The sequence below is a fragment of the Buceros rhinoceros genome, unplaced genomic scaffold (assembly GCF_000710305.1).
Source record: "Buceros rhinoceros silvestris isolate BGI_N320 unplaced genomic scaffold, ASM71030v1 scaffold8327, whole genome shotgun sequence".
Classification (NCBI taxonomy): domain Eukaryota; kingdom Metazoa; phylum Chordata; class Aves; order Bucerotiformes; family Bucerotidae; genus Buceros; species Buceros rhinoceros.
Genome location: NW_010420409.1, coordinates 50,872 through 63,015, shown reverse-complemented (window position 1 = coordinate 63,015; position 12,144 = coordinate 50,872).

Genomic DNA, 12,144 nt, shown 5'->3' with positions numbered 1-12,144 from the left:
TAGCCTCTTCTACCAGGATGTCTGTCCACTGTTCCTGTCCTGTGCTGCTCTGCAGGTGTTGCTACATTGAGGTTGTTGATTTTATGTCAGAACAACACTGAAAATGAGAGAAAAGTCCAATATGATATCATATCTGTTGTGCAGTGGCTTTCCAGCTCAAAGCTAGTGCTAATGTTGCTTTCAGCAGACAGTGAATGAAAAAATAAAACCCTTAATGATATCTGAAGCTGCTTGCCATAGGAGGCTCTCCATCTTGCAGGTCTGAGTTAGCTTGAAGCTATCGGCACACATCCACTGGACTCCGAACTGAAAGTGGGAGAACAGCTCTTTTTCTCCTCACTGAGTACAGATGCTAATAGAGAGACATGCTGCAGAATCACCCAACTTGGAAGCTAAATGTGTCCTTTCACAAGTGGGGAATTTGCTGTCAGTGGTAGGTAGAGTATTAAGAAAAAGGAAAAAAAAAAAAGCTATGTGTTAGCCACAAATTAATAAAACCATGCCAATTTATGCAAAACACGAGATTGCCAGGACCTGTTTCAGAGTCCCTTGGGTCATTAAAAATACTGCTGCTGTCACAAAATTCGTTTGATTGGTGTCATATTTTGAAGTCCTTTCTTTTTGTACATCCTTTAAGAGTCAATGTTTTTTTAATAAAAGAGCCTCTCCAAAATTGTTTGGTGGGGGTGACAGCATTGGTGTGATTGTTAGATTGTTTCAGTGCAGATACCATTTAGTTTATTCTAGCTTATTTTAAGATTGTGCTTAACTTTAGTCCCTAATTGTCACTTTTAAACCAAGAGAAAGGGGTTTGCACAGGTTGTCCTAAATAATAAAATACATGTAAATGAAACGGGACAGATTTTGTGGTTTGGTCTGTCCAAAGTAATCTGCTTCACTTTCCAAAGTTATAGGATGATTGGCTGAATTAATATGGGGCATGATACGGGATATTTGAACTCTTGTCAGTTTTTTCATTCTGCTTTTTCCCAGCAGTAAAATGGATTTGTTCTGAAACCTGAAAAAGAAAGAAATAAACTTGGCAGATGTAGCCAGTTTATGATTTATTCTGAGTTTGTAGCCTGATCCAAATGCCACTGAAGTCTCCAGAAATCTTTGGGGGTTTTCAAAAGGAATCTCATCAGGCTCTTGATTAATATGCTGGGGAGTTGTGGGGGGGCTGAGGGAGTCTTGCAGATCTAATCCTTTTTTTTTGCAGGGTTTGCATTCTGTTGGTGTATATCCTTTCATGTAAGTCTCTCAGTGTTCCCTGAACCATATGTATTTGGATTAAAAGGTAATATGAGAAGCGCTAGGAAAAGCTGGAGCCAAGTCTCATTTTATTGCAGGAAGGCCTCAGAGTGATGTGAGGAGGGACAGCGTGCCTGACATCTGGGACTGTGGGAACGTTACTTAGCGGTTGCAATAGAGACAGAGGTTTCTTGTCAGTCCCGTTTCCTTCGTGTCCAAATTCTCGTACTTATGTGCCGACTCTGAGCAAATTCGGAGGTGAAAAAGAAACAGGGGATGAAGGAGGAGAGGTTTGCATCGTGTGATCTTCTGGCACAAGCCCCACTGCAGGGAATGCCCAGCAGGCAGCCATCTCATCTCAGGGTGCAGGTGGACCAAGTCAGGTCACAAAGCCTTGTGCTCTGGTGCACTTCGGATCTCGGTTTCGTGAGGCAGCGTACGTGTGCGACCTTAAACAAGCCGATTAACCTTGCTGAAGCATCTGGAAGCAAAGAGGAGTAAGAACTGTGGCAGAAACTAGCATGTGGCATCTTTTAACTTTACAGTCATCTGCAGTCTTTTCTAGACTGGAAAATTCCCAGATTTTTCTAGGGTGGGAAAGGCCACTATGTGATGTATGGAAATGAAACAGGCTTTGCATCTTGATTTATTCCTAATCTTATTATTGCGTGACAGGATCAATTATCTCTCAAGGGGTGGTATTAATGAATGTTTACAAAATATGTGCAGTTCTTGGGGGAAAATGCATCACAGATCTGTGTTATTACTTGAGCTGTTTATTAGATGGCACCCAAGATCTGAAACCTCCTGCTTGCGACTGTCTGCAGCCGTGTTTCAGTGTACATTGTGAGCTTTCAAACTCCTTTTGGAAAAGCTTGTCTTTTAAAATTTTATTATTTTTCTTTTTTTTTTTTTGCCTCCTTTTAAAGTGGGAGGGAATCACAGCAGATCTTTCACATGATTGTTCCAACACCCAGTCATTCATCAACAAAGACTTAAAGATAATAAACTTTTTGTTTCAGGCAATTACTTAATCTCGACAAACTCCTGTGTTAAGCAGGGCTATTAACTGAGCAGGCCATAAATCAGCTTGTTGCCAGGTGGGTGAGTCTCCTGATCTGCAATCACTCTTCAGGACCTTCCAGAGACCCCGTACAGTCTTAAGCACCCTCATTACACAAGCGGCATGCTAACAACCAGCACTTTGCATGAGCTGCCCGGAGAATCCACTGCAAACTGCACTGGGACCATTTTTAACACCAGTCAGAAAATTTTCATACCAAGGCAGGATGATACATGGGAGTTATTATCCTGCACCAAAACCACAGCTGGGCAAAGTAGATAACTTCCTCACCCCTCTCCTCATCAGACGTTCTGCTTCGTTAAGAGCTGCAGTCTGCCCTTATGCTTGGTTAAAAGCCAGCTTGTGCAGTATCGTCTTAGTCTTTGTGGACTAGGAGTGCTTTGGGGACTGATGTCTTGAAGCTTGAAAGCTCCCAAAACTCTTCTTTGAAGGCCATTAAGATGCTTATCATTTGGGTATAAGTGCAAGAAAAAAATACCCAGCCCTGGCAATTTTATCGTGACTAGTAGAAAGCAGACATCTTTGCTTCCATTTCCAAAAAGAAATTTGGTCAAAATGCCCAGCAAACTCTACATGGGGTTTTTCCAGACTGGATTTGTTCAATTTTACAAATAATATAAACAGACCTTTCATTTGAAGGGAAAATTTTTCAAGCCATTGCCCATAGGAACAGTCTGATTTCAGTTTGTTTTAGTACCTGGAGGAGCATATGCATAAAGAAAGCAAACTCACTCCTGTGGTTTGGATTGGAGAGGCTAAAAATGCCAACACTGCATTTAAAGCACAACCTTGTCCTGAAAGATTGAGAAAGTCTTTGTAGTGCGAGGGGTTATGGGTGTCCCTGTGATGGCAGCAGGCAGCCCTGTGACAGGGGAGACCTTTCAGGTAGGTCTGTGCTCAGGGCGGGCTGGCACACCCTTTCTTGTTGGCACTAGCACCTGAGCTTTCATGGGATGTAGGCAACTGCTTGGGAGTTTTTCTTCTGCGAGGCAGCTTTCCAGCTCCTGCAAGTTGTGCTGGCTCCTTGAACAGCCAGCTCATGGTGCACTGCCTGATGGTTTCGGGGAAATGTATTTAGTTTGCAATGGCCAGTCAGCCCAGCTACTCCTTTCGTGTTATTTGGTCATCACTAGAAGCAGCCATGCCCCCCAGGACCAGCACTTGGGAAGCTGGGCTGTGAGCATGAAGTTCATCCAGCTGAGCACCAGCCCTTAGGAAGGGGTAAGTTATCTTTCAGTGGGATGCACTCCTCAGTCCAGTCAGCCCTGCAGCCAAACGAAAACAGCCTGGCCACCGTAATGGAGAGTGCCCTGACGTATGGACAAGTGGCCAAGGAAGGATAGGACTTCTGCTTTCAGTGGCAGCCTGAGCTGGAAGTGGTTGCTGAACAGCAGCCTAAAGACCTTTGCTCATTTGTGCACCAGTGATCTCATGGTGAACTGGTTCAGGGAGTTGATCCAGCCAAAGCCCCATGCAATAAACTTTTAGGTGATTAGTTTTCAACTGGATGAATTCCCTGAGCTGGCTCAGGGTGTGATTGTGTGAGTGCCAGTCCCACCTCTGGGGAGGGGTGTGAATGCATGGCTGGGGGTGTGAGGTAGGGTTTATTTGAATGCTAGAAGACATCCCCATCTGTAGACCTGCTCCTGGGCGTACAGCTTGGGATGGTACTCCTCAATACGCTTTTATTTGTATGAGTGGAAGATGCATGGTCAGGGGTCTGCTAGATTTGCTGACGGGTGAGAAGTGTCCCACAGAGAGAACTGTGTGGTAGCTGATGTGCTTTCCCTCCTTTTTCATGCACTAGTTTCGCCCTTTGGTGCTTAAGCAGTCTCGTTGTCTCCAGCCCAAGGCTGCTGAACTTCCCCATCCCTCCACATTTCATGAGCAGAGATCTGGGGCTTGGTTGATGCAGTCAGATGCAGCTGAGGGCATCAGTGTCTTCTGGTGCTCCTGCTGCCTTCTGGTAATAAATGCTAGAGAGTGCCTTCTCCCATAGTGTCTCAATTACAATTTGGCCCTGTATTATGGGCAATCTGAAGCACTTGCACTTTTGAGAGCCAAGGAGGAGTTTGCTCAGATGTAAAATCAAACTCTGGTTGCAGCTGGGCTCTACAGAGCAGCATGCTCAACTGCCTATGGACTCGTGGTGTGGTTCTCTGCTCCCCAGGGTCCCTGACACAGGAGACAGGACCTCTGTTAGGACCTCATTTGTATGTGCACCAAATGCTGTTCTCTCTCAATGAGTTACCCAGAGAAAGAAACATCTAGAGGACTTGGTGAATTTCTCAGAGCCAGATATTGGAGACTGTGGGAGAAAGGCAAGGAATATTGGGGAGTACTCTGGGCACTCAGCAGTTGGCTGAGGTGCGCATAACCCCTTTTCAGCAGCCACTACCCACTGTGAAATGAACTTTAATGTGAAATACACCGGGGAATGAAAGAGTTTGTCATTCGCTGGCCTGGTCCCAGAGCAGTCAGTGGCAAATCCTCTTGGACCATTTCTTTTTTTGAAATTGGTGCTTTGGCTGGAGGTACAGGCAATTGCTGAATCCAAGGTGCTATTGGCTTCCCAGGAAGCAGAAAGATAACAACTTGGAGAAAACTTGCCCTCTTAAACCTGTAGGCATTTTTTCTTCTGTGAATGAGTCTTTCTTGAAGGATCCATAAGTTTGCATAGATGTTTTTGAAGTACTGATTTTGCTCCTACTGTCCATCCAGGCAGGCGCAAGCTGAACCACCATCTGGTCTCCTCCCACCTCTCTGCCTGCCCCTCACTCACGCCAGGATTTTTTCCTCATTGGTTAAGATTTTTTGTTATTGTTGTTGGTAGTGGTGTTCTTTTTCTTCTTTCTATTCTCTGGCAGCAGCTGTTGGGAGAACAAGCCCCAAGATCCATCTGGCCCTTCGAGCTTACGGGGCTGTGTCTTTTCCCGACAAAGCAGCAGTGGCTGCGCTTTCATACAAGAGTTACATTATATAACAGCAACTTGCTGGAAAAGCAAACTGCCTTTTATTTGCTTGTGCTGCCTTTCTTCCTTTAGAATTGCCGCCACAGCCGAACCACAATGTAGCCTCAGATCTGAGTCAGTCTAGAGGGCTGCTTTTCTCTTCTTCTTTTTTCCCTTTTTTTTTTCTTTCCATCCTCTTCTTTCTGGAGGAGTTGGCACAATCCTGTGTTATTAGGACATAAGCCAGCTTGTTCTAGTGGAATTTCCTGTCTGATTTTAATTTCCCTCTCATTTTTTTTCCCCTCCTCAAAGTGAGACAGAAAAGCTTTTTAATTGCACTGCCGTAGGTTGGCCTTTCGGGATATTATTCTTATTAAGTACTTCCTGTTGGGAGACGGCACATGAGTAGAAGTAACAAGGATCTCGGAGCAGTTGGGGCTTGTGGGCTCTTTGTTTGTTAATAACTGTCAGACTGGCAGCGTCCTCGAAATACGTCTTGGCCTGACAGCCTGGCAATTAAGCGATTTTCAAGACTCTCAACATTTGCAGCTCAAGACCTGTGGAATTAAAAAACTCCGTTAGGATTTTTGGGGTTTTCTGCTTGTTTGGTAGTCACACCTCCTTGTTGATCTAACAAAAAGCTGGCACTGATGGGAAAGTCTCACTCTGGAAATCCTCAGTGTCGAGGTAGAAGCTCCTGATCAGGTGTAGTGGGTGGACTGGCATGTCCCAAACAGGATTTGCATCCTGTTCTCCCTCTCCATCCCATCCTCAGTGGCTTATATTTCAGCAGGCTTGCCATGCCTGCATAACATTCAGCCAAAAGCCTGGGATACTTTTGTCCATTGAAGGAGAGAGGCAATTCTGTGCAGCGCAGCTCAGAGACCAAAACCTGGGTGACTTCTCCAGCAATGACTTGTGAACGGAGCGGGTTGCCATGTGCCATCACGCTGATGAAGTTTCAAATTTCATTGTGTCCCAAAGAAGAACTCAGCGCTTACTTAGCAGAAAAAGGCAATTTTATTTTCTTCTTAATTTCCCAGTAAGCAAAAATTTTCAGCAGTCTTTTTCAGAAAATTCCGATGTTGGCAGATATTGTTGTAGTAAAGTCAAGATGTTTCAAGATCATCACTTCCATGTTCTTCTTCTACTCTAAAATACAATAGATCATAAACTATCTTGATGTCTCCTGTGCTGCTTTTGATGGCAGCTGCGGGTTCCTGGAAAATGATTTCTGATGAAAAACTGTTCTGCCTTAAACCTTTCCCTAGCTCAGGCTGTTTAAGACAGAAGATGATGGCTGGTGGCAGCAAGGTTGATCAAGAAACTTTTCTAATTATTGCTCTTTGGAAAGCCATCAGAGCTTCCATGTTCAGACAACCTGCTGCAGGACTTCCAGATGCTTGTGGGGTTCTCCCTGGCTACAAGAGACTCTGCTTTCATGTTATTTAACCTACCCAGAGGTATAAAAAAATTAATGATTTGTCCCCTTACGGCTATCATATATCAGTAATGTGAAGAGGCCAGGAATTCTTGTAGAATAATGCATTACCTCTATTCACAGATGCCCACCTGAATATCGGAAAATACTTCTACAGAAGTGAATATATTTATCCTCCCAATACCATTTTGAAGTTTTTGGAAGTTTTGAGTACAGCCTGTTTTGCAAAGCCAGAACTTTCCATGTGGGTCGTCTGCTGGCTTCAGGAAATCCCTGTTTTCTAAGAAGCCAAGTGCCCCATTTTTGGTCACACCTGAAGCGTTCTGTAAAGCCAGCTACTGCACGGGAGTGCATTGCAGGGTTTCCTGGCATCCTCGTGTCCCTGCTGGCAGCAGCTGGGCTGTCCCCACCAGGACGGCTGTCCCCAGCCCTTCGGTGGTCGAGGCAGAAAGCCTCTCATGCAGTGTTTTGGAGATGGTAGATAGCAACTGAGGTATTTCAGGGTTTACTTTCTTAACAACAATTCTATGTTCTTGTAGAAAATGTCAATAAACTCTTACATTTTAAATCTGAATTTTTCACATAGAGGTAAAGGAGCCTCACTGTAATCATTCCATCTCTTTTGGCCAGGAAAAGACTGACAGGTTTTAAGCCCTAAACAAAGGTCAGGTGGTGAATGGGAGTGAGCTGAGGAGAGCGGCCAGGAGCTTCAGAACAGGTCAGACATCGAGATGAACAAGAATAGTCTACTTCCATTAGGGTCTGAGTTCCTTTAAGCATACCAACTTCTTCTTGGGGAGGGGAGGAAATTTATGGGCAAATTCCTTCAGTGTTGCCTGGAGTTGGCCATGGGGCCTCAGGGGCAGCTCGCTGATCTAATCTCACCCTGTCCCAGCTGCAAGAGCCAGCAAGCTCTGCAGACACCTGCCTGCCTGCCCTCCCACCCCACTTTTGGACACAGCCTGCACTCGGCAGCACTGCCTGAATGCAAGAACAGTGGCCGGGCTGAGACATGTTCGCTGACTGCGTGGTCACCAGGACAGCATTACTGGTTGCCATGTGCCAGCAGTGTCTGTGTCCTAGGTGGAGGCTGTGTAATGGCAGCCCTCTGCATCTTCAGAAAAATTTTCCTTTTTTCTTCCACCTGATCTGAAGCAGTAAAATAAACTTTGCAAGAGGATAATCTCTAGACGGTCCCCAAGAGGATGGATAGTTGTAATGGCTCCCAAAGAGGCTTCCTCTGAAATGCTGGTGAGGCACAGCCTTGCATTTGCAGTGTCTGATGCAGATGTTTGTGGTGACTCATGGCCTTTGTAATAGCTTTTATTATGCAGGTAACCCCAGCAGTGGGCTTTATTCTGTGTAAAGCTAGTACCACATCCACGTGGGCATCCAAAGTCTGTGTCCCTGCAGGGAGCTGAGCAGCCACATGTGTGGTCTTGCTGCTGGTTGGCAGGGAAACAAACAGCTCTCAGGTCTTTCCGTGGCAGTGGGGTGCATGCAGGGAGCTCCAGCAATACTGCTGGAGAAGAGGCAAGAGGGGAGGCAAGCGTTCCCAGCGTTGTCCTCTGCTCCTCATTGTATCTCAGTGTCTCTGAGTGTGAAGTCATGATGACTCTGTCCTGCAGATGCTTTGAGGTGTCAGTATAATAACGCTTGTTTTGATGCTTTTTTGGTGATTTTATAGCTGAAGGGCAATGTGTTTGTCATTATTTCTTGTTTACTTTTCACATATCTGTATCCCAGCAAAGCCCCTTCTCCTTCCAACACTCCTGCAAGGTGTTTACCATTACTTGACTGACCCGTTTGTCCAACAGATGTTAGTTGCATGCTGTTTATTGCTTACCTGAATGGGAAGCTTGGCTTGGTGTACCCAACCCACGGTTAAATTCAGCACATCGCCTTCTCCAGCATCCTGACATGCATTGTCTGAAAAAAATGGTTTTGTAAATCAGGCTACCACCATCTTTCTTCATTAGATATGTTAGAAGAAGAGAAAACTGGTTCTGCATCCCTCTGGATGGGAACAGCTGGCTGGATGTGTTTCAAAATGGCCTGTAATACTCAGGGCAGGAGAAGGGTCTCCCACAGGTGAGCTAGTGGGAGCCTGCCTCCCATTTATCCTTGCTATAATATTTGTAGTGGGTCAGAATGAATATTTATTATTATTTTACTTGGGCAATTCCTCTTTTATTTTTGTCAAAGCCATTGAGCACATAATAAAGTAACGTAATAACTAACAATAATAATTGGAGTATGCTATATGAAACCAAACCCAATGCTAACCAGGCAAACAAAAGAAAAGCACACATGGTGCAGCCCTGTTTATAGTGCTGTCTGTTGGAATCATTATACACATTGATATAATAATACTGAGCACTTAATTACCACATCATTTTTAAGTGCTGTATAAACATTAACCAAACCTCTGAGGTAGGGAGCTATTATTATCTCCATTTTAAAGAAAGAAATTCTGACAAAGCAAGGTTAGTTGGTACTTTAGTGTCCTGAAAACAAGCAGCTGGTGGGGCATGAGATGAGGCTGTGGCTCTATGGCTGGTCTGTCGTGATTTTGGAGACAGAAAAGCTGAGCTGCTGAAGCATCTGAGAGGGCTTTTTTGTGAGATGCATGATGCTGCTCTTGGGGGAAGACGGATACTCCCCCAGACACCTCTTTCTGCTTAGAAAATAGGCAGATTGGTGTAATTAGCAACCACATAATTATGCCTTTTTTCAGGGAGGTGCACAGTTGGAGTGTTTTGCAGAGTATCTAAACAACATTAAAGTAGAGCTCTCAGGAGCTGGTGGGGGACTAAGAGGCAGCTACTGTAGCCTTGTGTGACTGCTCCCCCTCCTCCCTGTATAGAACTGAGCCGTGATTCAGGGAATGGCTTTCCCTGCAAAGCCCTTAATATTCTGCGTGGTGGTACATGACTTCATCTGAGGAGAATCCCACAGGCGCATTGGCGTGATCTGCTCTGTCATGTTTCTGTGACCCAATTTTCCTCGTTCTTTGTCTCAGACCTTCCCTGACCCCAGGCCTATTATCTCTTCCAATAATTCACCCAGGCCATTATTAATGGTGCATTAACTTTGGCTGCGCTTTCAGCGAAGATGTTTTTCTTGTGCTCATTCATTTGCTCAACTCACTTAAACAGCAAGATCATTATTCTGAGGACGTCACACAAACACAAAAACATCTCCCTTGCCCACACCTACAGCCCTGCAGCACTTTGCTGGAGGGGTGGCCATCCAAATACAACGCTGAAACACCCAGGAGAGACTATCAAAGGGAGTCAACTAGCCACACATGCCCTCAGTCACCCAATTTGCCTCCCCTGCTCACGTGCTGAGTCTGTCCGGAGATGCTCTGAAGCCCACTGAGCCTGGGGTTGCTCTGACGTGAGGAAAATCACTGCAAGAAGGCTAGGGAGCAAAACACGAGCCTCTCTTTGCTGTTCCAAAACAAACCTGATGTTTGTCCCCACAGTCACTGGATGACAACATGTGTCGCTTTAGAATGTGTGTTGTGGATGAGTAAAATTGGGACTGTAAAAGGAAATGAATGCCTCACACGATTTATTTCTCACTTGGTGCCTTGGGCTTCTCTGAGTGAAGGACACTTCATGTTTGTTCTATCTTTAACCTTGTTCTTTAGGAGAGAGTGAAATTCGGACATCCAGGAGAAAACAGTGGGCAGCAAGAAGGGCCTTTGCTCTGGAGATTGGGAAAACTAGCAAATGCCTTCTCTCATGTCTTAGAGGTTTCCATGTAATGTCTAGTGCAAACAGCAGTTATTTTCCTATCATCCTTTTCAAAGAAGCTGGACCTGGAAAACAAAAACAGCAGACGCTGTTTCAAGCTGCTGTGTAGCACTAAGCAGTGTCGGCCACTGCCAGTAACAGGGATGTGGCACATGACGGCACAGCAATGTTGCAAAAGTACTTGTGGACACTCACCCGTCATCTTCTGGGGCATTCCCTTTCCATTTCTTTTTCTGTGTCAGCTGCCTGTACACAGCTGCTAACGGCACCACGGTGACAGGAGTGCATGAGAAGATTTTCTGCAGCTAATCCAAATCAGTCCAATACCCTGGGGCTCTGAAGCCTTTTGGAGATAAAGTTGCAGTTTCTACCTGCTGTGGTGGAGGTTTGCTGAGGAATCTGCTCTTGTTTGACTACATAGATTTGCCAAGTTATTTTGTGTTACCTTGTTTCAGCCCCTCTCAGGTAAAAAAAAAAAAAAGTCACAAGTCTGTTACAAATGCACGTTTGCTTCTCTTCCTAAGGAGAGGTGAAGCTTTGTTAGTCTTTGCAAGGTAACTTGTGATCCCTTCATGAAAAGTGTGTATCATGCATCACTAAAAACACAGGAAAACAAGACAAAAGAGATCTCAAGAAGTTAGTATTTGTTTTTCCTTTTTTATAAAATGGGGGGGTTTTATGGATGTTCTTGCAAATTTGCTAAGAAAAGCACTACAGGTAGTAAATTATCCAGACAACAGTCTTTCACTTTTTCTCCTCAACAAATGACTTCTCTTGTGGATTACAAAATGTTAACGCTCTATTTCTGATGGCAAAGGAGCCCATTCACAGCCTGGACTGCTTGTTCCCACAGAGGACTGTTGGACATCCATCGGAAAAAATCATTTTTTTAGCCCACCCAGTGGCCTGCGCAGCTCAGGAGTGCTTTAGATAAAGCAGAGTGAGCCTGGTACGTATTGGATAGTACAGAGGGTGTGCGGGGAACTCCTCAGGAGGTCTCCCCAGCCAAGCTTGCTGCAGCACCCCAGTCTCAAGTGGGAACAGAAGACATCCTTTAAGTGTTTTCGCAAAGGCTTTCCAAGTTGTTTCAGTCATAGTGAACTACAAACGAAACCCAATTCAGCGGCGTGGGGTCTGTTTTCTTTTCTTCTGCTGCTGCCTTTTTTTTTTTTTTTGAGCGATCACGTGTGTAGGCTGAAGTATTCGGAATAGAAAAAGCTTATTTGACCCTTCGTAATTCTCCTTCCTGGGCTCAAAAAGTGGTGCTGCTGTGAGTGATGTCAAAACGGCTCCTTTGCTTGCTCTACGAACCCATAGGTACAGTCTGTGTTTCTCTTGAAGTACAGGCTTATCTGTGGAGATAATCAAAAGCCTGCATCATCCTCAAAAAATGCCTGTTTCTGATGCCTCCCTCCCTGATTCCAGAGATTTTCGGTAAAGCGACATCCCCTTTAAACCTACGTTTCTGCTTCATATCTTTTCTCTTTGAAGCCAGAGGGTTGGCTGGCCTTTGAATAGACAAGGATGAGAATACAGCAGTGGGAGGTCCGTGTCTTGCTCATAAACCTTGGCCAGAAAATCAGCTCTGGCAAGTGGGGACAGGTTGCAGCGTCTTTCCCCTTATCAGACGGTGTGGCAGAGCATACGCATTCC